At 44.7% G+C, this 27,997-nt stretch overlaps 1 long non-coding RNA gene across 1 annotated transcript in view; it reads left to right on the top strand.

The window, feature by feature from the left end:
* LOC108178929 (uncharacterized) overlaps nt 1-27,235 on the top strand; it is a 62,488-nt gene extending 35,253 nt beyond the window's left edge. The window contains exons 6-7 of the long non-coding RNA XR_007914340.2: nt 22,546-24,447; nt 25,032-27,235. This is a non-coding gene — a long non-coding RNA (uncharacterized lncRNA). The remainder of the gene's footprint in view (nt 1-22,545; nt 24,448-25,031) is intronic.
* Nucleotides 27,236-27,997: the final 762 nt, after the last annotated feature.

Below are 27,997 nucleotides of genomic sequence, written 5' to 3' on the forward strand. Positions count from 1 at the left end.
TAGAAAGGGCCATGAAGCAAGTCCCTACTTTATGGCTTTCCGAGAATTGATGACGGTTTTTCTAACCAGGCCCGCCTGTTCTCCCGCAGGTGTGTGCAGCTTGCTAGACCATATGGTTTTTGGCTGTCCAAGGCCCCTTGCTTGAATCAATCCACGATCCTGTAACTGAATATCAGTTAATAACTTTTCATAACAATGTAGCTTGGATCAGCTTGTAGGTCCGGCCAGAGCCCCTGTACAAAGCGCTGTCTTTTTTCAGGCTCCTGCTGCCTCTTTGGCACACCTGGGGAGCTGCAGCCCCACGGCCGTCCCCAGGGCCATAGCAATATTCTAGGCTCACAGAGGGCCAGCTGCAGGTTCAGCAAGTGAGGAGGCCTGGGCACATGCTTGTTCTTCAGCTGTAATTTGTCTCTCTTGAGATCTGCCAGGAGGGCTGGGGTCCTGTGACTTAAATAAAAAAAAGAGCAAGAGCTTTTGACCACAAAATATTGTAGGGTGATTTTCAGCACGCAGGCAAAATCTGACTTAGTGTGAACTGATCTACACGCATCCCTAAGAGGCTTGGGGGTCGTGTGGGATCTTGAGAATGGCTGGGCCAGCCCTGTGACCAAAGGAATTCTCTACCTCCCTATCACCTGTGGGATTTCTTCCTCTTCTACACCCCCACTGCCCCCATCTCCTGCCCAAAGAGGTTCTGCTGTCTTTCCCTCTTGTCCCCTCTCCCTGATGGCAGTGCCCGAGGGAATGGATGGGAGGGAGTGATTCCAGGCTGCTACCGGTCTTCTGCATCCATGTGAACTTGTTCTTGTGCTGGAGTGGCCGTGAGCCCCAGGGAGCTGGGCATCCCTTTAGCCCCACTGTAATCTCTGATCATCAGAAACCCTTCTAAGCCATACTCGTGCTTGGGTCTCTGCAGTCGTATTGCCTTGAAATTATTCAGCTGAGAATTAGAAATGTCCTTGATCATTAAGATAAACAGTTATTGGCAAATGTCTTCAGAGCTTGTACTTGGATCTTCATGTATGGCAAGATCCCTACCATTTGATGTGCAATTGGCAGGGAGAAGGAGGAGGGGAGATTTCCACGAGCCCATGAGTATGTCTTTCCTGGTGATACCAAGCACAAAGATATCCCACCTGCCAGGCAGCGGGTGAAGGGCAGCAAGCAGCTTTTCAACTTGGCAGCCAATGGAAAGGGAGAAATGGAGCTAGGAGACGCAGGAGAGAAATGGGCAGGTGGCATCGTTAAACAGTGAACAGGAACAGCCAGACAGGAAGTGAGTCAGGGCACAGAGATGTCCTGGAGTTTGTCTTGGCAGGAGGTCCTAACCCCTGCAATGTCCTCATCCCAGCTGGACCCAGGCCGACCAGATCTCCCTGCACCCTGGCCTCGGAGGCAACGGAACCCAAGGAGAGGGTATGGATTTGTTATCTTCACTCAAGCTGTATCCCAGCATCCACCACAGAGCCTGGCCATGCTCAATCGATATGTATTGGATATTAAAAGCTGGTGTTTATTTGTAGTGACTTAGGGGCCATGCTAACCACTTGACTTGTGTTATATCATTTAATCTGTATAATAACCCTAGAAGTGAGAATAGATTATTATCCCCATTTTTAGATCTGAAGTGGAGGCACAGTGAGATCAGATGCTCTGCCCAAGTCTTCACTGCTAGCGAGAGGAGAGCTGGGACTAGAACCGAGGCCCAGGCCTGGCCTCCTCTGCTTAGCATCCCTGCTCACTTGGCCATGACCCAGGTGCCTGCCAGATTTTGTTCTAAGAGCCAGCCTCAGGAACATCACAGATCACACCCTCAGAGCCTGATCCCGGGGCATGGCGCTGCCCTTCTGGGAAGATATCTTCACCCCAAAATGAAGCTGAGGAAAATCCGACTGAAGCCTAAGCCAAATGGATCAAAACTGGAGCACTATTTGGGGTTCTCGATATTTCTAAACTCTATCCTCTTAAATGGAGCTCCCAAGAAATAATGCCTGAAGGGAACCTCAATTAAATTCTATGCTGATTCTTATGACATCCGCCCTCCACTTCTGCCTCCTTCCCTCTCCTTGAGTTTGTTCAAGAGCAACAGATTCTGGCTAAGGTCCCGGCATGGCGGGGAAGCGGTCCAACCATCTGCTGATCACTTCTGAATGATCTGGCCGACTTTGCAGCACAGCTTCCTCCAGTTTGCCCCTTGGATCCTATGAGTGGGGATCAGATCCTTGGGGAGGCTCTGGACCCAGCCATCATAGTTGCCTTGGTTACCTTCTAGCAGGGATCCAGGGGAGACCCAGAACTAACCAAGATTCTTGTGAATTGGGAGAAGTTCACAGGCAAATGTCAGAGTGAGATAATCACCTGCTTTGCTCCTTTTCTCTCCAGGTCAAGTGCATCCATCTTCTGCTGTCTGCTGTGGGTCAGGAGGAGGGAGACATCCTGGAGAAACCACTAACAAGGAATTGCTTAATGCAAGTGCCTTGCCAGACACATTAGCAGGGAAGGGTGGCTCAGTCTTCAGACATATTTATGGCAGGATGTGAGGGGGAGTGCCTCTAAAAGTGTGTGTGGCGTGGGGAGTATTAATTCTACAAGGCACTCAGCCTTTGCACACTGGAAAGAGGCAGCCTTTGCTCACTAAGCAACACAGCCCTGGCCATGGCAACTTCCTGGCAATGCAGTTTCTCTCTTAACACCCACATGCCTCAAACTTTGTCTTCATTCTATTTAACAAATGTGTGTGCATGTTGCTCAGTCCCTGGGTTAAACTCTGGCTTAAAAATGTGGGGAGTGTCTTTAGTTTAGGTTGCATACAGTAGGGTCTTACAATGAGCAGAGTGTTCAGCCATGTCTGATGTGGCATGTGTGTAGCATGGGTGCTGTGGAGCAGTGATGACAGTGCTGTATATGTGTATGGAGTAGGTATGATTTGTGGCGTAGGTGTGACATGATGGCAGGGATGGTATTAAGGTGGTGGCAATGGTGACACACGTGTGTGCTTGTGTGTGTGTGGTGTGATGGTGCATATTTTTTCTATTTTACACAGTGAGGCAGCACTTGATGGTAGACAGCAAAACATCCCTCACTCTGCTGCTCCTGGTATACCTCTGCACCACAGGTAAAATCAAGCAGACGTGCCAAGTTGGGTGGAGAAAACGTTAGCTCACAGGTTCTCGGGACTCATCGGTAAGGGAATGATGAGTGGTCACCCTTGGTTGCTTGTCTTACACAAGAAGTGAGTGAGGAGTCTTTGTTAGGGGCTGGCCCCATATCTGAACCTGTGCTTCCCAGGGTCCTCTATGGTAGACTGTGGCATTGCTCTGGTGCTACCCATCACCTCCAACTGGCATTCCTAGCACTGGGCTGAGGCTGACACGTTCTGGGCCCACTGGGGCAATAAGGGTGGTTAGCACTGACCTTCCCCAAGCAAGGTGACGTTGTGAAGATGGCAAACACTAGAAAGAACCCATCATTCCTACCCTGTTAGTGGCACCCAACCTTCCTCTGTCCAGCTCACAGCCTAGACCCAAAAACCCTGTTTTGCTAGATTCTCAACTCTTCAATTTCCCCCTATTTGCTGGCATTTTTCAAAAATTGAGTTCAGTTTGCATAAATGTCCAGAACAGGAAAAGATTTTTACTTTTTGATGATTTATTTTTTTAACCAGCCACATTATCAAGTTACCTTATTTCTTCTAATTATTTGTTAGGATTTGGAGCCTGAAAAAATATCTTCTTTGTCAGGATTTGACTGTTTCACCTTGTGAGATTTTATATTACAGGAAATTCTGATCATCTAATTTTGTCCATTTTTAATGTAATTTTAAAAACCAAAACATTTGTCAGTCTCTAAATTCTAAATTTAATTTGAAATTTTATGACTTCATCAGAGGATGTCATGTGTGGATTTTTGTTCCCCAAATAATTTGCATACCTTTAATTGGAATTCTCTAGATTTTTTTGGTCAGGGATGTTATTGCTGTTCTTTTCTGGGAAATAATGTTTTACCGGATTGATTCTCTATGTTTCTTACCAGTTGGCTCATTGCATAATTCTCTTTAGTTTTCTAGTGAGTAATGAAAAATGTTTGTCTTTTTTTAATCTCTGTAACCTCAAGTGTACCTTTAGTCACTATTTCTTTCTAACATGAAAGCAATATTTAGTAGTTTCAGAGTCCATCTTCTTAGATCTCTAACATCTACAGAGCTCAAATTTTTTGTTTTCCTTGTTTCTCGGGGGCCAAAAAGTTATACAAGGAGACTTTAAAACCATTGTGGAAAAGCAAAATAAAAAATAAGTTGATTTGGGTGCAAAAAATTTTTTGAAATTTATATAACATTTTTTTCAAGACATATTTTCCGTGAACTTTCAAAGTATTTATTCTGAATCTTAAAAATGGTCCTTTGTTTTGAGTAATTTTTGTCTTTTAAAAAATCTACTTATTTTATTTGAAAGGCAGGAGGCAAAGAGAGTGGGTTCACTCTCCAAATGCCTGAAGTAGCCGGGGCTGGGCCAAGCTGAAGCCAGGATCCAGGAACTCAATCCAGGTCTCCCATGTGGATGGCAGGAACCCAAGTACTCAAGCCATCAAGGTGCACACAGTAGGAAGCTGGAATCAGGAAAAGAACTAGAACTGGAACCCAGGTCATGTCGATATGAGATGCAGACATCTCAAACAGGGACTCAACTACTGTGCCAAGTGCTGGTCCCAGTTTTATCTTTCCTATGTCTGATGATCTCCCCTTTTCTCCTTTCTCCCTTCTCCCTTTCCTTTGTGATTTAGTGTTACAGGATGAATATAATTTCATAGATTCCTTTCTTCCTTCTCAACTACAGAGAAATGTCTATACATGTCCAACGTCTGTTGTGAAGGTAGATTATATCAAAGTTCATGAAGATATTTGTCCCAAACTTTAGGGAGATGCTCAACATACATAAGTACATGTGTTACATATATGATATAGATAGGATGTATAGTTAGGCTAATTCAATAAAACTGAGGGTTCCCATTGTCCATGAAGCACAGGAGGTCAAGATCAGCAGGAACCTTGAGGCAAGGAAGTTACTCCTTAAGAAGCATTGCCTTGTGCACCTGCCGTGGCAACTTGCAGTCAGCTCTTCTTGTTTCCTGGGTGAGGGCAGCACTGTCTTTCACAGTTGGCTGGCTCTCCAGTCGGCATGAAGTGGCTTTGTGGGATGATCCCCTGGGGAGCTGCCCCACATGTGGGGTTTCCCAGACCTATTGGACTTACAGTCTGCCTCCCTTCGAGACCCCATCCCACTGACCTAGAGGTTGTATTTCAGTGTTGTTAGTGGTGACAGTCACTTCCTCTTAGTTGTATTTTCTCTGTCACACGCTTGAAAGATTGTATTTTCAAAATGGTTGTATGTCATCCTCTCCCAGAAGTTTGTAGCCCGGGATCTGGCCTTTGAGAACAGAATATAGTAGAAGTAACACTACGTGACACCCTTGCCAGAACATAAAAGGCAATATGGCTTCCGTCTAGTTATCCCTGTCTGTCTCTCCTCTCTCCTGTCTCCTCTCCACCTCTCTCTTTTCTGGATACATGGATCTCATGAGCCTGAGCTGCCCTCTAGTTCCTGTGCTGGAAAAACCTCATGGGGAGATCACACAGAGACAGAGAGAGATGTTCTCTGTCCAGGGTCTTCCCGGCATAAACACTGGATGAGTGAATGAACCATCAGACAAGCTGGTACCTCAGCCTTTCAGCTGTTTCTGACATCTTATTTTCATTCTTTTCTTATTTTATTTCATTCTTATTTCGATTTCTTTCTTGTCATTTCATCAGGGTTATGACTGATGCGAAGACAAAAATTTGGCCACAAATTACTACCTTGAGGGCAAGCCTTGTGGCACACTGGGTTAAGCCACTACTTAGGGTGCCCACATTTCATATTGGAGTGCCTGGCCTGAGTCGTCACTACTCTACTTCTAATCCAGCTTCCTGATGGAGTCCCCAGCTCTTGGCTTCTGCCTGGCCTAGTCCCAGCTGTTACAGGCATTTGGGGAGTGAACCAGCAGATGCAAAATCAATCTCCCTTTCTGTCTCTGTCTCTGTGTCACTCAGCCCTTCAAATAATTGTCTTTTGTAAAAAAATTGCCACCTCAGACTGAAACTTGTGGTTTAGTTTCCAATTGAGACACTGTGCTATTTCCATCAGACACCATCCTTTATCTACACATCTGTGTCAATCGGTTTGTCAGATTAGCTGTTGTCATTGAGTTACGCCACCCTTGGCTGGGCTCTCCCTCTGGCCCTGCCTGCATGTACACATGGTATTAATTTATAGTTTAGGGGGATTTCTAGGTGTTCATCTGCTTGATCCATAAGACAAGCTACTTCCAAATGTTGTCAATCTATTGAGGCAGCTTGCCACAAAATAACCAGAGAGTGTTGTGTAAAGGAAAGCAAAGATAGCAATAGTTTCCTAATTCATGTGGAATCAACAACTCTAAGATCACCAGAATCTATAAACACAATGTCAGAACCAAGATTGAAGCTCCTAAAGAGTTAGAGTTTTACAAAGTGGGAACTGTTTTGTGACTATCTTCCATCTGAGTTGACAGATGATAATAAGTGTTTAAAATATTTCTGAAATTGCTCCATGTTTGCGAGTGATTTTCATTGCCATCCCACTTGACTGGTGTCAGAAGTGAAACCTGAAACATTTTTTTTTCCATCCTGACCAGCACCTTTTCCAGGCATTCTCTCTTTCAGCGAAATATCTGATCGGGAGGCAGATTGTTTAGTCTTTGGAGAAAATCAGCTCTCAAGAGGAGGGATGGGTGAGGAAGAGAACTGCCTGGCAGGATAGAGAGGGCACACAGATCTGAGGCTCAACTTGGACTAAATCTTGGTACCGGCACTTCCAGGTTTGTGGTCTCGGGTCAGTTACCATCTTGGAATGTCAGTCTCTTCATATGGGACATTGACGTGGTGCCGTGCCAATTTGCTGGCGATGCCATAGGAAACTACCATGGCTATGTGGCTTAAACAACCAAAATTTATTTTCTCACAGTCCTTGGGGTTAGGGGGCCAAGGCCAAAGTGCCCTGAGCCCTGAGCTTGCCCTGAGCGTCTCTCCTTGGCTTACAGATGACGTCTTCCACGTGTCTTCTCATGGCCTTCCCTCTCTGTGTGTCCTTGTGACCATTTCCTCTTCTTACAAGAACGCCAGTCGTACTGGATTAGGGGTCACTTCAGGATTTCATTTTAATTGAAAGACCATATGTCTAAGTGTAGTCACATTCTGAGGGGTTGGGATGTGGGACTTCAATAGGAACTTTGTTAGGGACAGGATTCAGTCCATGACAGACACCTGTCCTAAAGCAAAGTTCTGAGATGTTGGAGATAAAGTGCCAAGCACACAATAAAGATGCTAAAAATGTTGGTTCTCTTTCTGCCTTCCCTTGGTTCCAGATTTATTTGTCCTTAGTGGTAAAAGAGAATGTATTTTTTTTTTAATTTATTTGCTTGAAAGTCATAGTTATACACAGAGAGAAGGAGAGGCAGAGAGAAAGAGAGAGAGAGAGAGAGAGATCTTCCATCAGCTGGTTCACTCTCCAGGTGGCCACAACGGCTGGAGCTGTGCCAATCCCAAGCCAGGATCCAGGAGCTTCCTCCAAGTCTCCTACACAGGTGCAGGGGCCCAAGGACTTGGGCCATCCTCTACTGCCTTCCCAGGCCACAGCAGAGAGTTGGATCAGAAGTGGAGCAGCCAGGACTCGAACTGGTGCTCATATGGTATGCTGGCACTGCAAGTGGCGGCCTTCCCCCTACACCACAGCACCATCCCCCCACCCCGCCCTTTATTTATTTACTTGAAAGAGTTACACACAGAGAGAAGGAGAGGCACAGAGAGAGAGGAGAATATATTTTCTTTATTAGCAATTTACCTTCCTCCTTTTACAAAAAAAATATATTTGAGAAATCGCAGGAATATGATCAACCTTTTTTTTAAGATTTATTTATGTATTTAAAATTCAGAGTTACATAGACAGAGGAAGAGACAGGTAGAGAGAGAGAGAGAAAGAGAGAGAGAGAGAGAATCTTTCATCTGTTGGTTCATACTCCAAATCGCCGCAACAGCCAGGGCTGAGCCAGGCCCAAGACAGGATGCAGGAGCTTCCTCCAGATCTCCCATGTGGGAGTAGGGGCCCAAGCACTTGAGCCATTTTCCTCTGTTTCCCAGGCACATTAGCAGGGAGCCAGACAGGAAATGGAGCAACTGGGTCTTGAACCAGCGCCATATGGAGTGCCGGCATCGCACATGGCAGCTTTACCTACTAGACCACAATGCCAGCCCCAGATGTTCTTTCTTATATTTCCCCTTTTCAAAGACCCTAAGTCACTGGCCTCGAAAGGAATTGCTACATTTTTACTCCTGTTTTCTAGAATTCAGATATGATGACTTGGACTGCATCAGCCACACAGAGTCCAAAAGATGATCTTGAGAGGGGTGGGCATTGTGGTGCAATGGATTGAGGCACTGCTTGGGATGTGCGTATTCCATATTGGAGTGCCTGGAATCAAGTCCCATTTTGGCCTCCACTTCCAATCCAGCTAATTTCTGCTAATGTTCTAGGGAGGTGGCCAATGTGACTAAAGGACTGAGTCTCTGCCACACACGTGGGAGGCCCAGGTAGAATTCCTGGCTCCTGGCTTTTGCTTGGCACAGCCCCAGCTACTGTGGCAATTTTGCAAATGAAACAGTGAATAGAAGATCTCTCCTGATCTCTATCAGTTGCTCAAATAAAATAAAAATAAAAAAAATAAACACTAATGAAAAAAGAGATGACCTTGAGGTTGAAAATAAAGATAGAGGAGAGAAAATATAGGAGACACCCAGAAAACGGATGTTGCTGTATAGAGGCCAGCTACCTACTCAAGGCATCACGTTACATGAGAGAAAAAAAGTCTTTATTTATGCCCTTGTTATTTTAATCAAAAGTACTTCCTAACTAATGTGGAATTTGAGTTTAGTTGACAAGTTTAAGGTACATGTTAATAAACGAACTTAATGTATTTAAAAAATAAACTGACTTCATGCCTTTGAAGCTTACATCCAGTGTCTTGTGATTGACTACAGTGAAAGTCCCAATGGGTGGACACAAATTGGTGTTCCAGAAAGTAAGAAAGGGACTATTGGACAGAACCGTAGTGAGCACGGAAGCAGTTGCTATGTGAGAAAGTCAGATCACCAGTCAGAAGATGGAGCATGCATTGGCTAGTCACCAGCTGAACAGATCTGGAAAATATTCTGAGTGAAATGGACATGCACGTTCCAATTTCCATTTAAAATGTCTGATGCTGCTTAAAGAAAGGAGAGTAGTGACAAAGACAAGTATAGAGGCAGAGAGACCATTTAGGAGGCATTGACTTACTTAAGGCAGGAGAAGCGTTGACTTGGACCAAAGTGATGGCAATGACAGTGAAGAAACTGGTCAAATATATGAACTTATTTTGGATACAGTACCCAGCAAGACTTCCAGTTTATTTGGATGTGAGGTTAGGCAGTGGTAAGAGTCAAGGATGATATGTAATTATCTCATTTTAAAACTGTCTGTGAGGGTGGTGCAATGTAAGAAGAGGTGGCTAGAAGGAGATCCTTGTATTTAAGAGACAGGGAGAGGCCGGCGCCGTGGCTCAATCGACTAATCCTCTGCCTAGCGGCACTGGCACACTGGGTTCTAGTCCCGGTCGGGGCGCCGGATTCTGTCCTGGTTGCCCCTCTTCCAGGCCAGCTCTCTGCTGTGGCCCAGGAGTGCAGTGGAGGATGGTCCAAGTCCTTGGGCCCTGCACCCCATGGGAGACCAGGAGAAGCACCTGGCTCCTGCCATTGGATCAGCGCAGGTGCGCCGGCCGCAGCGCGCCAGCCGTGGCGGCCATTGGAGGGTGAACCAACGGGAAAAGGAAGACCTTTCTCTCTGTCTCTCTCTCTCACTGTCCATTCTGCCTGTCAAAAAAAAAAAAAAAAAAAAAAGAGAGAGAGACAGGGAGATAGGATTAAGAGGTCTCTGTGGATGCTTAAAGTTTGAGATGCCTGAAACATGAGGGGACTTTGAAAGGCTTGTGGGAAAGTGGAATTAAAAGATAACCTTATCTTGGTGCTTGGAAATTGAAATCTCTAAATGTTTTTTTCATAACATACATTTTCCTGGACTTGTAGACTTCTCATCTAAGTGTCAATATTGGGTAAGCAGTTGGCTATATGAGTCAAGGCTGAGAGATTCAAGCCTGAGATGCAAATGTAGAAATCATTGGTGCAAGACGGCATCAAAACCATAGGAGTGAATGAGAACACTGAAGGAAATAAATATGGACAAAAACGACATTCTGAACTGGACCCTGAAGTGCTTGTTTCTTTAAAAGTTGGGCTGAGAAGGAAGATGTGGTAAGTAGTCCCTTAAGGAGTGGCCACTGAGATAAGAGGAAAACCTGCTGAGTCCCAGAAGCCAAGGGAAAGAAACGAGAAGGGAGTGGTTGACTGTGCAACATGGGTGCAGGTTTAAGGACAGGAGAGTAGAGTGGTCACTGGGTTTGGCAAGAGGGGGGTTTTCTCTGATGGAGGCTCGGGTTGGTGAAGAAGTAAAGGGAGAAAGTGGAGACAATTCTCCTGAGTTTCCTTATAAGGGGAAGCAGAGGAGTGGAGTGGTAGTTAGACTGAAATATAGGCTCTAAAAAGGACTGAAACATTTAGGAGATTCCAAGTGTGTGTGTATCCAGTAGAGAGAGGAGAGAGAGAACGAGAGATGTTATACAAGATAAAGAGAATAACCGATCTCATGAAATCCCCAAGAAGATACAGAGCACAAGGGGGACTCTGATGGGAGAAGGAACAACTTAGCTTTGTGTTTTCATTCTATTGCCAATGATGCTATAAAGATTGCCTCAATATTTATATCAATTTGTTTGCACACTTCTAGGAAAAGATCGCCATGATCAAGGTCACGCACATTTTTTAAAGGTTTTCCACACAGTTGTAAATCTGCATCCAGATGTATCAGGTCAATTAATGGGAACTCATCTTTTTTAAAAAAAATTGACTTATTTGAAAGGCAGAATGAGACAGAGAGAGAGAGAGAGAAAGAGAAAGAGAGAGAGAAAGGTAGAGAGAGAGAGGAATCCTCCACTGATTCACTTCCCAAATAGCTGCAACAGGCTACTGTCTGTAGCCCGGAGCCAGGAACTCCATCCTGGTCTTCCACATCCTGGTCTCCCTGGACAGGAATCCAAGAACTTGGGCCATCTTCTGCTGCCTTCCCAGGCACATCAGCAAAAAGCTGGATCCTAAGCAGAGCAGCTGGGATTCAAACTGGCACTCCAGTATGGGATGCTGGTGTCACAAGTGGTGGCTTAACCTGCTGTGCCACAGTGCCCACCTCAGGATAATCTCATTTGTACCTTACATTCTCTGATAAACCTTCACTTTATCATCACGGTGATTTTTCTTTTGTAAGTGGCCAGTTATTATTCTGTTCTTTTGCTTCTCTTTTGACCTGGAACATTGGTGATCTCTACACTATGTGCATATAAGCTTTTATGTATTAATAGTTGTTGCCTTTGTCACATTTGGGATACACCCATTTCACAGTTCTCTTTAACAGTTTTCCTTGTAGTTTCCATTTTTTTACATCTGTACAAGTTCCCATGAGGGTTTACACTTTTTCCATTTTTTTACTCATTTTTCCTTTGTGATTCCTTCTGTTGATTTTATCCTTAAAAAGTATTTGTTTTCTCCCAAGAAACAATGCTTACAAAGTGATTTTGAAAGGATGAGATGCTGTGGTCTGGTTTGCCCTGCACCTCAGTACTGTGAACATCCAGCTCTGAAATGGAGCAGTCCACCCAGCCCCAGGACATGAAACATTCCCAGCGAAATTGCATCAGATTTCATGTCTGCTAAGCAGCAAACAACAAGACTCAACTAATCTACATCAAAACAATTGGCCGTAGAAACCTTCACAAATGAAACTTTTGTAATTTCAGAAGCTAAGCCAAGTAACAACCAACCCACATCATAAAGCCCCAAATGCTGCATCAAGTTACCAATTTTCCATGTAAGCTTGCTTTTCCAGTTGTTCGTCTGGTGACATATTCCTTTGTTTCATCCAGAGAAACTGCGGGTCTGGAATCGTTGCCTCCCTCGTGCCCTCCCTCTCCTTCCTTCTCTCCTTTCCTTTCCTTTCTTCCTAATCTTCAGTGTGCAGCATAGAAGTCATAATGAATGACAAATGATAGAAAAATGATAGGAAAATTAGGTGTCTCTGGCCACACGTGCTCACTCTCCCCACTGTGCAGTGGAGAGGCAAATTCAGAGGCAGAATCGTTGACTTCAGGCCCAGAATATATCAGGTCCCTTGTGGTTGGGTAATAGTGAAACCCACTTTTTGAAAGATTTCTTCTAGGCCTTTATCACCTAGTTCCCCTTTGCCCGTAGTCCCTGGCAACTTCCTCCTCATTTCTCTCTGGTATTTCCGTTGGAACTGGGCAATATGGCTCCCGGCTGGATCTAGGCTTCAGAGGATCTGCTCATTGTCCTTCCCTTCCCTTCTCGTTGAAGGATTCGGAGGATGAGGAATTGTGAGCTCTTAAGTCTGCTCCCCTTTAAGGTCATGCGGAAGAAACAAAGGCCCCAGAATTCCTTGCCCAAAGATCCTGAGCCCATTCCCAGAGCCTGTGTGGGCATCCTCCCTGGGTCTGGCCTGAGTGCTGAGTTGCTCCTCTTGGATCTGAATAGGGTTAAGGGAGGCAGATTGCAGGGGGTACAGATGGGCTGGAGTATCCGTGCGCCTGAGTGGAAGCTGAACCAGGATGGGAGTAGGTGGGGAGCAGGTCATGAGCCAGAGACTGGGGCAGGTGAACATCTCCTTCCATGGCTACATTCTGGAACTCTGAGGAGCCTAAGGATGAAATTTACCAGCACTGGGATTCCACTTGCTACACTGATATTTTTGGCAAGGCAGGAAGATATAACATAATTAACAGTCTATCCACCTGATGTTAAATTGTTTTACAAATTCTAGGGTTTTTTTTTCTAATATCTTTCCCAGTGGAGATAATGTCATGGATTCCATTGAATATAATCATAATCATCAAAGTTGCATTTAATTTTTATTATTGTTATTTATTTATTTGAAAGACAGAGCTATAGAGAGGGAGAGGCAGAGAAAAGAGAGAGAGAGAGAGAGAGAGAGAGAGAGAGAGAGAGACAACTTCCATCTGCTGGTTCACTCCCTAAATGGCCATGATAGCCAAGGCCAGGCCAGGCCGAAGCCAGGATCCAGGAGCTTCATCCAGGTCTCCCATGTGGTTGCAGGGCCCCAAGCACTTGAGCCATCTTTCACTTGCTTTCCCAGGCACATTAGCAGGGAGCTGGATCAGAAATGGAGCAGCCAGGACTCAAACCAGTTTCTATATGGGATGCTGGTACTGTGAGTGGCAGCTTAACCCACTGTGCCACAGTGCTGGCCCCAAACTTTAAGTTTTTGAAGATTGATTTATGGACCAGTGCTGTGGTGTAGCGGGTAAAGCCACCGCCTATGGTGCTGGCATACCATATGGGTGCTAGTTTGAGTACTGGTTGCTCCACTTCTGATCTGGCTCTCTGCTATGGCTTGGGAATGCAGTAGCAGATGGTCTAGGTTTTGGGCCCCTGCACCCACATGGGAGACCTGGAAGAAGCTCCTGGCTCCTGGCTTTGGATTGGCGCAGCTCCAGCCATTGTGGCCATCTGGGGAGTGAACCAATGTATGGAAGACCTCTCTGTCTCTCTCTGTCTCTGTCTCTCTCTCTCTCTCTCTCTCTACCTCTGCCTCTCTGCGACTCTGCCTTTCAAATAAATAAATACATCTTTAAAAAATATTGATTTATTGATGGATTTGAAAGTCAGTGTGACAGAGATAGTGGGAGACAGGGAGAGAGACAGAGAATTTTCATCTGCTTGTTTACTTCCAAGATGTCCACAACAGCCAGGGCTGGGCCAGGCTGAATCCAGGAGCCAGAAGCTCCATTCAGGTCAGGAGCTCAAACACTTGGGCCATCTTCCACTGCTTCCCAGATGCACTAGCAAGCAGCTGGATCAGAAGTGGAGCAGCTGAGACTAGAACCAGTGCTATGCTATGGGATGCCGTCATCACAAGTGGTGACTTAAACTGCTGCTCCTTACTTATATATTTTAGATGTTTAGGTGCATGTATATGGAGGTCCATTTTGTTAGTAAAATGACACAGTCTTGCCGGCGCCGCGGCTCACTAGGCTAATCCTCTGCCTGCAGTGCCAGCACCCTGGGTTCTAGTCCTAGTTGGGGCGCCAGATTCTGTCCCGGTTGCTCCTCTTCCAGGCCAGCTCTCTGCTGTGGCCCAGGAGTGCAGTGGAGGATGGCCCAAGTCCTTGGGCCCTGTACCCACATGGGAGACCAGGAGAAGCACCTGGCTCCTGGCTTTGGATTGGCGTGGCATGCCAGCCATAGTGGCCATTTGGGGGGTGAACCAACGGAAGGAAGACCTTTCTCTCTGTCTCTCTCTGTTTCTCTCTCTCTCTCACTGTCTAACTCTGCCTGTCAAGGAAAAAAAATAAAATAAAATGGCACAGTCTTATTTGTGGTGCCATCTATGCCCCAAACACCATCTTGGGTTCTGGCCCCCGCTGCCATTGCTGGAAGCCAGGTGACCAGATGGCCCAGCCACAGGTGTCAGCTCCACCCCCACCCTAATGGGATTTGTTGTTCCTACTTCCCTGCCTGCCCCCGGCAAAGGTATAAGAGGACTTGTTCCTGATCACGTGCCTCTCTCTCTTGATCGCTCTCTCTTAAACTCTGCTCCCCTCTCTTACACTCTCCCCCTCTCCCCCTCCCCCAACTCTGTCGGGCTTCCCCCACCTGACAATAAACCTTTCCTCTAACTCCAGTGTTAAGTGTGTTTTGTGTCAGCCTCACACGTTTGTCCTTTAACTCCTAGAACTCCAACGGTGGCTCCTCTGTTTTCTCTTTTCCTGCTTCTTTTCCCTTCTCTGTCTATCCTCTTTTCTGTTTCTGAGCTGTAACCCCATGACTGTTTGCTGAGGTCTGGTTCCAACCCTCACAACCACTAGTGTTACTGTTTTCCTTTTTGTTTCCTTGCCTGTGCCAGGTCATGTCCTCACCTCACCAGGTTAAGGATCCTGTACACAATGACGACTATTTCTGGAGGACAAACTAAAACCTCTCTAAGGCACCAAAGTACTTCATTTGTGAATGAGCACATGAAATGAAGGTGCTGAGTGCCAGGTGTGTCCCTTCTGTGTGTTTTTTCTGTCTGACCCACTGCCTACCTCCACATGCCTGTCCTTAGATCACTCAGCGGCGGGGAGGGTGGAGGAGGACAGGGACAAGTTTACCTGTTTAGTGAGACTTTTTTTTTTTAAGACTTCTGGAATGATTTTCTTAATTCTTACCACTAGGGTTATAAGTCAGTGGTTCTCAAACATTAATATGCATCACAAATCACCTGGAGGGCTTATGCAACACTTACTGAACCCAACCTGCCAAAGAATTTCTGTGTCAGTGGATGGGAATGGGGCAGGTCCTGAGAATTTGCATTTCTAACCATTTCCCAGGTAAGAATTGTTGCTGGTCCAGGGCTCACCCTGAGAACCACTGCTGTAGGTCACCAGATTTTATTAGATTGTCCTTGTTTGAATCACTGTTGTTAATCTGAAATCACTTTGAACTTGTGGTTCATGAGCAGACCCTGGCAGAGCTGAAAACATTGCCCAAAGCAAGAAAAGTGCCTTGGTACTCTAGCTGCTAGTCCCTGCATGGACCTTCAGCCTGCTTCATTAGCAATGGCCGGGGAGTTCTCCCACAGAGGCAATTTGAACCTCAACTTGGCTGAATATGAAACAACCTTGGCCATATCCTTCCCTGCAAGCTCCTCTTTAATTGCAGAAATCTGGGTGGCCTTCACACAAGCTGTTTGTGTAGCAGAGGAAAAGAGATAAGTTTGGTAACCTTGGAAGGCCTATCTCTCTTTTTCCCAGCCTCCTGGGAAACCAGTGCCCAGAGGAACACACTGTGTGTGTGGGAAACCAGAGCAGGGCTCTGAAGGGTAGACAGGGAGGCCAAAGAGGGCGTGGCTTTTCTAAAGAATCAATGGCTGTCTGGAATTGCTTCCTGCCCCACCAGAGTTCTTCAGCTGGAATTCCCCAAGTGACAGCATTCCAAATCTCTTAGCAGACTCCATGGATGATTCTGCCTAGTGGACTGCAATGACACAGAAGCACAGTCTTGGCTCCAGCTGCTGGGTTATGGCAGCCAGGCCACAAAAAAACAAAAAACAAAAAAAAATGGCTCTTCAATTGAAACTCTTGGGGATTTGCATCTGATAGAGACAAGGAATTCTCTTCTCTGTCTTCAGGGAACCATAGGGTTATAGGAAGCTGAGCCAAGCAGTGGAAGCTTAGCTACCAGCAGGGGTGCCCAGGATGTGGTGGTTTTTACAATCTTGTGCAGATCCATAGGCCAATCACTGCCTTGCTTTTCCAGCCTCACCTCTTCCAAATGACATTGGGGGTGGGTTGCTCTGAGCCTGCCTGGATCTCTCATGCTGTAAGAGCCTCCCTGGCCTTAGACAGTGTCAGTTTAATGATAACAGGAGTAGCAACAATAGGTGCCACTTGTTGGAGTGTGAACTTTACATTGGGATGCATGCCAAGCATTCTTCATCCATGATGTAATAAAATCTTCACAGTCATCCTAGGAAAAGAGATTTATTATCCCCAATCTATGAGTGACGGAACTAACATTCAGGAGTTGAAGAATTTTCCCAAGATCACAGAGCTGATAAGATGAACAGCCTTCATGGAAACCCCAGCTTGTGTCACAGCCCATGACTGCATCTTTTGTATTGCTATGTCTTTATTGATGCAAGTCAATCAACATATCTACACATGCATAAAGGATAATCTCAGAGGCAGGTTCTCATCTACTAAATTATTTAGTAACAGGAAATACACTTAACCAAACACTCCATTTTCCAGGCAAGCCAGTTAACTGAGTTGTTATAGTATAGTCAATACTCAATCAATACTCAATTAGTTGCATTATAGAAAGTAGCATTAGTAGAAATGAGAACTTTGAATAATCTATATAGCTGTTTTTGTGATGGGAGTTTGCTGTCTGTTGCATGGAAATTTGGTGTGAAGAACATGGCACCCCACATGAGGATTGTAGCACCTGGGAGCAAGTCTTCTTTTACTTGGATTATCTGTGGTTACATATTTCCTCAGCTTGTCCCCCAGGTCATGCCAGATTGCAGAATGTTTTCACTTCCTAGAGCAAAACCAATGCTCTTAACTTCATCTTGTTGGCTTTGCACTGGGAATTAGTAGGCAAGCGGATGTAGGAGTGATGAGAGAAGATGATCTACGAATGTGTCTGAGAGTAGCATCTGCAAACAATGATTCCTTCCTGTTACAGCTAGGAGTGTAGAAATCACCAGGAAAGCTAATATGCTGTTCATATAAGAGCCACATGAGAGGCAAGCTGCCTTCAGTGCCAAGTGCAGAAGAATATCTTCAACCACCACAGAGCTTCCTTCTTTGTGGTTGGCTAAAACCTTTGCAAATGTATGGATTTTAACCTGTAATAGCATTGGGCTAGTAATTCCATGAGTTCACCTTTATTCTCCCTTTGTGAAAAGTTCACTTTTGGTAAGTCTTTTAACCTTAAAGGAGATGTCCTTATGATCAGGAATGACCCCTGGTTTTAGATTCCGAACATCTAGGTCTGAAGCCCAACTCTTCAGTTTACTAGCTCATGGGGACTGGTAGCCAGAGTGGTAGCCCCAGTTGCCATGGGAACTCCCGCATGTTTGTGATGCGTAGAACTGCTTTAAAAAAAAAAAAAAACTACAAAATTTTCAAAATATCTGCTTGAATTAAAGAGCAAGGGAGGGAAGCTTCAAAGACCAGAGATAAAGAAGGAACACTGTGGGGAGGGCCAGTGGAGGCCACACAGCCCAGGACAATGACACACAGGGCAGACATGTGGCTTACAGCTGATGTGGGAATGCAAGTCATCTGGCCTCATGAGTCAGATCTGGGGTCTCAGACAAGACTGAGAACCAAAGAAAATCAGGGACAGGAAAATCTCCAGCCCACCCCTAAGAATGGCTCAGAAGTGGGATGGGATCCCTGTCCTGGACCACAGGTGGGGAGCCGGTTAACCTAGAGTCAACCCTGATTGTGTGGCATGTGACGGGTTCAGAGGACCTGAACTCTTGTGTTTCATGTGATTTGGAAAACTTCTGACATGGGAGCCCAGAAAATAACCTGAAAATCGACCATAGGGTCACTTCTAAATTATGTACAGATTAGCTCACTGACTACTGCAATGGCCTTCCCTCCCAGTATTGGACATGTAGCCTCAAAGCACACAGGAGCTCCGGGGGAAGCCTACAAGGCCTGTGGGGGCAAGCCGCACTGCTTATTTTCGTGTCCAGCTCTGAGGGCTCAGATCACAGCTTCTCTTTTCTACTTACATTCCCTATCCTCCGAAAAATAGCCACAGCCAATCCCCATTTTCCTGGGGAAGCCTTAGCACCTATATTCAGACATTCGATGCTAAGATCCGGAGTAGAGAGAGCCACAAAGACATGAGGTGCGGGATGAAGAGGTGAGGGTTCCCCTGGTGGCAGTGGGAGGCATTGCGCTCCAAGTAATCCTGGCAGGGCTCTGCAGTCCAACCAACATCTACCCCAAGACTGCTCGTTTTGCCTAAAATTGTACCTTTGGTTCTGCTTTTTTACCATGAGGTTGTCCTTATTTATTCCCACATGGAAGTAATAGCTCCCTTCTCCCAAAGTCTCACACCTCTGTACCTAATGGTATTTCTCTGTCTTATTGTATAGTTCTGCTTATGCACACGACTCATTTTCCCCCCTAGTAATAGGCACCTTGATTATAAGGCTAGGTGTCTTTCCAAGGAACAACACTTCCTCTTTCTTTGAATTTCCAAGTTCTGTAGAGTTATAAGAACCACACAAACAAAAACAACCACATTTCCCCCATTCTATTTTGAAATCATTCTCTTTTGGTACCTTCTGGGACATTGCCTGTTCCCAGGTGATTCATATCCTCTTCAGGGAAGACTTTCTTATTATCTACAATGGTTAATAGAAATACCATAGGGATTGGCCATATATTAAAAGGGAGAGAGGGCTGAGCTACAGGGACCCTCAGGTCTTGCTCCAAATGTTACTGAAACACCCAAAACCTACCTAAAGTGAGAAAAGACAACCTGTGTCTCAAAGGCGACAGCTGTGCCCCACCCCTTGTGTTGGGCAGGACAGAACTTTGATCTTCTCTTTGGGATTACTCACTGTTGACTTCTCACAAGTTTCTGTGTCTGCCTTTATCCCGTTTCTCACCAGCAATCCGCCTAGCTTCTACCAGCCAGACACTCCCTAAGCTAGAAGGCAGCTGCAGAGACGGGGTTGAGAGGACGAGTTCAGAATGTGAGGCCAGAGTGGCTATGGGGTGTTTTAGCAGGGAGCTCCGAGTTTCTGAGACCAGAAATACTTTCAAGGAAGTTCAAATGGATAGGGAATTTATTATAAAGATGCAAAGGAATGTCATGGAAACATAAACAGGAAGTGCAGCAAGGTCCCCTGGGAACTGGGAAAATCACTGGCAGAGCCGGTCTTCCATCCTTATCCCCCCTCCCCACTTTCTTTTTCCTTGCAAACCCTCTTCCTGACTCATAGAAAACTCGGGAGGTCCCCACAGCCCTCAAGAGACTGTCCTCATCCCAAGCCCACATGCCCCCTTCCCAGAGCTATCTGAGCCAATCCCTGGCTCCCAGTCCCAAGTCTCTGAACAACCTTTCTTGGATCAAGTGCCGACCCTTGGTCTAATACTGTGTCCAGGAGTAAGGGTAGGAGCTGAGAAGTTGAGAGTAGGAGGGAGCAATTGCTGAGGGGTAGATGAGTTGGAAAAGCTGTTTATTAAAGAGATGTGAATGGGCATAAAATTTTGAGTCTTGATAGAAATATGCAAGGCCAGGATGTACTGCAGATCAGACTGAACACGAGTCAAAGCTGTTCATCCATTTGACTCCCATAGAGGAAGCATTAACAGTGAGTCTGACTGGCCCAGAAGCCTACTTTCCAGGTAGGGGTGAACTCCTGGGGACCGACTGAGGACGGCGTCTTTGGAGTGATCCTGGCAGCAGCCTCTTGTTGGATGGCTGCCAATGGAAGAACCTTTGTCTTCAGAGAAAACAGTTTATTGCCAGGCCTGATTCATGGATCCTCCATTTGGAAATTATTTGACTTACAGGTTCTTATCCACTTTCGGTTCAAGAAAACAATCTGTGTTTCTCAGAACAGTCACTCCCCAAAGCAAGTTTCTGAAGGTTTAGCAGCGATTCTCCTAGTTTATCAGGGACTGGTAACTTCAGAATAAAATGGGAAAGCTTTGGACTGCCTCAGTGCATAAGAGTGGCAGTGCACCTGTTTCTCTAGGTAGTTTTCTGGCCTCTTCTGCAATCACATGAGGAGACTCTGTCTTGACCCATAATTCTTCCTGAAGTAGCTGAATCGCAGTGTCTTTCGCACTGTTTGTGATGGCATGAAGGCTGGAAGGCAATAATAATCTTAGTGGAAATGACAGTAAGAACGGCAGTCACTAGTGTTTCAGTGACCAGTCATCGGGATTCCCTAACATTTTACATACATTACACTATTTAGTCCTACACAGTGCCCAACAGCCTAGTCAGGTCAAAGCCACTTGAGGGCCTTATATCTGTAAGATGGTCTCATTAACTAGCTTTTGTTTGTGTTAGAATGTCTTTGCTAAGTAGTCCAGCAGTTATTTCTATCACTGTTTACAAATTAGTATCTTCCTACAGCTGCACAGAGTGAAATGAAGACTTGTTTGGGGCTAGGTACCCTCCCTGCTAATTCAAAGCAATACATGATGTTTGTCCTATTAAGCTAGAAGCATGATCAGTATCCTGCAAAATCAAGGAAAGGCAGGAGGAATCTGTGGCTAGTTGTATATAAAAATCAACACGTGAGTGCTAATAAGAGGCATAAAAACAATAATAATGAGGCTACTTTTTTCTTCCACACAACATAAAAGCAGTACATATTTAAGGCCAGCATTCCCAAGCGCTGCAGTCATTCTTTAATGGATTTAAATAATAAAGAAAAAGAAATTTATCACTGCTAATAAAAATACTGTTTATGATTGCCCACTCATAAAAATTGCATTATTGATTACTTTGTTCTAATAAATATTTTACATTTCATTAATATTTACAGTGGCATTAACCATGTAACCAAAGTTATAGTGTCTATATAACTTTGAAATAGGGGCAATACTTGTTTTCTCAGCAATGAGTTTTATTTTCTATTTCCCCTTCCTTTTTAGCTCAAATGCTGTGGTTGCCTGATTGTTCAGGAGTCTTGCCTTCATCAGAGTACAAAGGCAGTGGCACGCCACAGAAAGCACAAGGAGTTTGGAGTTGGATAGGCCGACTTTCAATCTGGGCTCTGTAACTTACTAGTTTCTGTTCTTGCTCAAAAAACTTAGACTCTTTGAGTTTCAATTTCCTTGTTTGTTAAATGTGGATAACCGTGATCTGCCAGGAATGGGATGAGAATGAAATAAAGTAAGCAAAATATTTGGTATAGCAGGCATTTTAGAAAGTTTTCATTTCTTATATTATGTAACATTTTTTCCAAGAAACTCTTGCAAGAAAAAATTCCTTCTGTTTTATGGAGATTTTTCAAGAATCTTTTCAAAAGATATTACTGCTTTCTTGGTTCATGCATAGAGTACACAGTGATATTTTTCTTCCTTTCCCTGTTCACTCTTTTATTCAACTATTCACCAGACACATGGGGACTTTTTATTAAGTCTTAGAAATATCTGAGAAAAAGAGATGCAGGTAGATATGAAGAGGTGGGGTACTCTTGATGCCATAATAACATTGGGAAATTTAGCTTTTTAAAAAAATAGATATAAAAATAAATACAAATTTAAAATGTCTTGAGGACACTGGTACAAATCCAGGCAGATTACCTGGATTGGGGTATAGGTGTGTTAGTTTAAATCTTTAACTTTCAAGAGCAAGTCTTGCTACATTTGGCCAGTTTTCAGAGTCCCTGGGACTCCTGGTTGGTGAAAGATTTTCGGAGTCAACTTCTAAAACACTACTGAAGCAAAGAGTTGGGGAAGGAGATTCTCTGTTGTTTTCATTGTAGCAGCTGTAAAGGTTAGTTGTTGGAACAATAACTTCACATATGAGGAATCTTGCAAAACTTCATGAAAAAACAAATATTATGAAAAATTATACATAGATTTCAAAATTTGCTAGCACAAAAATAAGCTTATCTTTCAATTACATTTTTCCCACAAGCTTTTTGAATTACCCTTTTAATACCTATGTCATCATTAAAATACTCATGATTTCCTGTTGTCCCCAGCATAGTTCCATGTCACTGCATGCATTAATATTTCAAATTCTGTCAATCCATTTTGCAGATGACCTTATTGAAAGTGATGAAGATCTGTGCTGGCAGAATGGTTGAAATGGCCAATGGGAAACCAAAGATGACACATTGTGCACAGAGAAGAATGATGCTTTACCGCACATCTGTAGTCACTGTTTTTGAATGTTGAGTTCAACAGATAGTGCAAACGCTTGGGACTAGCGAAGACCAGAAGAATTTTCTTCACTCTTCTTTGCTGTTCCATCAAACCAGGCCATTGACTGTTAGTTATGGCTCCAGGTCAGAGAGGAGTAAGCAGTGTCTTTGCTTAAACCTTTAAGAATGTTCTGCCTTCTCTTGTTTGCATTTTGAAGAAACAGTTTCAAGGCACCTATTTTTAAAAGAACACACTATTGCATAGTTGAGAATGATTTTTCAGACCATTCAAGTCATGGGGCCTGTTTGGTCAGGATGTCTAACAGAACAAGCTTCTCTGTGGGAACTGGGTCTGTTGCCTTCTTGCCTTTTAAAGTCATTAACAGCACACTACGCAATTTGGAATATCCTGCCCGTGACTCAGCTAAGTTTTATTGTTTTGTTTACTTTCCTTTTCCTCTTCAGCTTCTTCCTATTTGAGGAATTTAAAAACCTTCTTCCTAAAAGTTTGTCCACTGCAGTTGGATTTCAGCAACCTAGGGAAAGTTTCCTTCGTTTGGGCAAGTTCCATTAGACAACTGGTGAGGGTGTCTCACCTGACTGTGAATGGGCAAGTTTTTCACCTGGGGTCACACACTCACAGAGGGTCCATTAGAGTCTGGGGTTGATCCTTTCAACAGCGGACATAGATCATAACAGAAACCATAGGAAATCTGGCAAGTATCCATAGCCTTTCAAATTTTCATGTTTGTCTTTGGCTCTTAAGTGTTGGGAAGTTCCAAATGATCAGGGTGGAACAAACTGCTGGGGAGGAGCAATGGCGAGAGCATTCAAGAACAGTAGGTCTTAAGTCTTCACTGGAGCAGTGGAAAGGACAAAGGGCTGAGGGTCAGGAGGCTCAGAGCCTCAGCTTGGCACTGCCATTGATGAGAGAATGAAATGAATTGCATCTCTCCTGGACTGCAGTGCCCTCACTCATGTGACAAGGGAGGCTGTCCATTCCAAGGAACAGCCAATCTTGATCTGGGCTGAATTAATTCACTGCCTGTGATGGTCAGTAGAATTGTTCTGGGATATGGGCACTGCCATTTTTGTCTTGTTTTGTGTTTAAAGTTTTATTTATTTATTTGAAAGGCAGAGAGAGAGAGAGAGAGAAAGAGAGAGAGAGAGAGAGAGAGAGAGAGAGAGAGAGAGAGAGACTTATTCTATCTACTGATTCACTCCCCAAATGCCCATGGCTGGATAGCTGGTCCTGGCCAAAGCCAGGAGCACAGAACTCCACCCCTGCCTCCCATGTGGGTGACAGGGGTCCACTGCCTTCCTACATGCATTATCAAGAAGCTGGATCAGAAGTGGAGCAGTGGATTTGATGCTGGTGTCACAGGTGGCAGCTTAACCCTCTGTACCAATGCCGGCCCCAGCTATTTTGTTTATCCGTTGCCTATGACTGCTTTCCTGCTACAAAGGCAGAATTGCCCCAGAAAGCTTATGGTCCAAAAAATCTAAAACGTGTGTAATCTGCTCCTTTACAGAAAATGTTTGTGCAATCTTGGTCTGATGGATTTCTACTATCCAAACTCTACACTCTGTAATTTCTCTATATCTTGAACTTAGTATTGAACTGCTTCTTTAAGCACGCTATATGAACTATGTTCCTTGTTATCTCACAAATTGGGTAACTTTTTATTTTCACTCTGAAGGCCAAGATACCCATACTTGACAATAAATATAACTTGAAGCCAAAGAATCAGATCTTCCAGGAAAAGGTAAACAAGATGGAAGATGATTGATATGAAAGGTGAGGACTTGGACTTTAGTGAAATGGGAGAAGGGTTATCAGACATATCAGGCTGAGTTACCCAACTCCCTCCCTCAGAATTCTTCAAGGGCAGTGGCTGAGTCTGACACATATTGAAATGGGTTGTGTAATGGGGAAGTTCCCACTCAGCAATGGTAATGGAATGAAGCTGGACCAGCTGGTTGGCGGGGAAGGGGTTCCCTGTGGGAGATGTTATTGTGATTCATCCATGTGGGTTGATGTTGTGAGCCGGGGAGGAGAGGGAGGGAGAGAAAGAAGACAGGGAGGGAGGACAGGGATGGGCAACGTCCCGGTGGGATAAGCATTGGCCATGGCCAGGGCTCTCAGGCACTGTGGGGTACACAACCACCCCAGTAGCTTATTTGGAAGCCAGTTACTTAAAGACAAAGCAGAGTTTCCTACAGAAAAAGTACTCTAAGAAACAGCAAGAAGGATGGAATTGGTTTTTAAGAAAAATGTATAGATATACAGTGCCCCTCTTTGTATGTAAATCCTAGCAAGTCCTGGAATGCTCACTAAAAATTTCTGCTGAAAAGAGTATATTTCTTTATCCTTCTTCTCAGCCTCAAGTACTGTTGCTATGGATTCATTCTGAGAGGAGGAGCATAGTGGGGGCAAGAGGCATGGTGTCACCACACAGACACTGGGAGTTGGGTGAAAGTGGGCCAGAGGTGAGCAGCCCTCAGACTCGTTTATTTCAGTTGGTACAGCAGCCTATATAGCCAAGGCAGCCAATCTGGTCACGGGGCAGTTTATGTCCTAACCAATCACAGCCTGTTGCCAGGCAGGTTCTGTTGCCAGGTGGGTTTCAAAGCCATTCCTGAGTAACCGACGCTCGTTTGCCAGCAGCCATCTTGGCACGGCCTTCTCATTCCACCACAGAGTACAGTGTCCTTCATGATTTGTTCCTATCTCACCTCTCCAGCTTCACCACTCATCTCTGTATCTTTGCTGGTCCCTTCCCAGGCACTCTGAGCCATTCTACTTCCTTTAACATAGCAGGCTAGCTATTTCTTGTCCAGTTTTTCAATGAGTTTGGATTTCCTCAAAACCACTCCTTGAGATGAGGATTTGAGTGTCTCTAGTTCAGTTGGGAGATAATGCCAAATGAAACAAAAATCAAAATGTTAGGGGAGTAAGGAAGTGATACAGAAAAGAGATGGTGAAAAATAAAGGAATCATCAGGAAACAAGTTAACCCTGGCAGGTGACAGAAATTTGGCTCCTTGGTGAATCTGGTAGCCAGAACACACAAGGCCAGGGTTATCTTGCCTGAGGGTGGTGAGGAAGCTGGAGTATTCATACATCAAGCGCATTAGTCAGTGACAGAAGGCTCCTCTCAGGGAGGGGAGGGAATGAGTTCATTGGCGTGTGCAGTGGATTTTGGGGCTGAAGAAAGCACTGTGGCAAGGAGCATGGATCCTGGCAGTGGGGAGGAATGTTGGCCATAGTCGGGGGAGGAGCTGAGGGTGACTTTTTTTTTCATATCTCCTCTTAGATTCTCAGATTTGAAAGGCGCTGGAGCTGGAAAAGCCGGGTATGAGGGAGGGCAGGGTGAAAGCAGCTGGAAGCTGGTTGTGCTTTTCCTGCTCAGGGAACTGTAGTGCAGCGTCTCCTTGTCAACCACTTTGAGCCCTCTTGTTCACGGCGGCTGTGGAGCCATCAGACCCTTACCTGGAGGATCAAGGATTCAAAGGCAGGTGTCTTCCATGAGGACCCGCAGTAAGCTGTGTCGCCTTTTGAAAATCTGCCCTCTGAAGTCACACACTGTCACGTCCACTGCAGTGCCCAGCACCACAGATTCAAGGAAGGGAGCGCAGATCCCCACCACTCCAAGGGGCAAGGGGCAAAGTCATGTTCTGGGAAAGGGAATGTCGTTGCAGCCGTTCCCAGAAAATGCCGTCTTCCATGCCCTTGTCCTGGTGATGTTCCGGAGATGCTTTTATACATTTTTCTTCACATATGAACATTTCACTTCACATGGAAACACATCCGATTTCTCAGGGGACTTTTGAATATTCCTGGGTCTCTTAATGGTCAGAACTTTGGTTTGGTTTTAGCAGGAGTCTCATTATTCTACCAAAGCTATTGAACATACTTAGAGCTCACTCTGGCATCAAAACTGACTTGGGATATGTTTTAGCTTATTTCCATTTACAAGATGTGTCATACAATGAACACTTTCAATTGATAGTGTAACAAATATCACTAGAGGTAGAAACGATAAAGAAAAAGACTGACAGGTTGGGCTTACAGATAAATTTAAAACTTCAGCAATCAAAGATATTATAAACCAAATTTAGTAAAGTTAAAAATGAGAAACTTCTGCAACATTAAAAAATACTTGGTATTCTTAATATATGAAGAAAGTTTACAACTAAATTGAAAAGGCTGAACAGTCCAGTATAGGACATATGGGCATATTAATAGCTCATCTTCAAGGAAGAAACACAAATGATCAGGCAACGGGGTAACAGCCCCACATACTGCTGGAGGCAGGATGAAAGGGAATAATTTTCCTGGAGGACAACATGGCAATAGTCATGGGAAGTCTTGGAAAAGACACACAGTGTGCTCCAGCAATTCCTCCTCTAGGGGCTGATTCTGTGGACAACAAGGGGCATGAACACAAAAATGCCTGGACATGACTATTATCCCCACTGTTGTTTATTTGGAACTAATAGTGATGGTTAACAATGGTATACTTTGCAACCTTAAGACAGGATAGATAGATGATGATAGATACACAGATGATAGATGATAGATAGCTGTAGATGACAGATAGATAAGTGATAGATAGATCCACAAAAGGAAAGATATTTGTAATATCTTTTTATGTGAAAGCACATGCAACAATTTCAAAACTGCAAATATGATTTATGCCTTTGTGTGTGCATGTTATATATCTCCAGGAGAATATCTCCATGTGTGTACATATCTCCAGGACAAACACCAGATGAAGTGCCATGCATCTGTCACCAGAGGTTACCTTTGAAGAGTATAATTCTAGAGGTTCTGCATTAATTTTTTTTTTTTTGATAGTCAGAGTGGACAGTGAGAGAGAGAGACAGAGAAAAAGGTCTTCCTTTGCCGTTGGTTCACCCTCCAATGGCTGCCGCGGCCGGTGCACCGTGCTGATCCGATGGCAGGAGCCAGGTAATTATCCTGGTCTCCCATGGGGTGCAGGGCCCAAGACTTGGGCCATCCTCCACTGCACTCCCTGGCCACAGCAGAGAGCTGGCCTGGAAGAGGGGCAACCGGGACAGAATCCGGCGCCCCGACCGGGACTAGAACCCGGTGTGCCAGCGCCACAAGGCGGAGGATTAGCCTAGTGAGCTGCGGGCCCGGCTAACTGCATTAGTTTTTAACCAGTGTATTCTAAAACTTCTTTAAAATGAATAATTTTCATATTATTTTTCAACATTTTGTATATAAACATGACATTAAACCTTTGAAAAATGCAAGTATAATTAAATAAGGATATATACAAATATTCCAGTTGTGAAACATATAAAACATTACATTTATAT

This window comes from Oryctolagus cuniculus, chromosome 14, assembly GCF_964237555.1.
Source record: "Oryctolagus cuniculus chromosome 14, mOryCun1.1, whole genome shotgun sequence".
NCBI lineage: Eukaryota > Metazoa > Chordata > Mammalia > Lagomorpha > Leporidae > Oryctolagus > Oryctolagus cuniculus.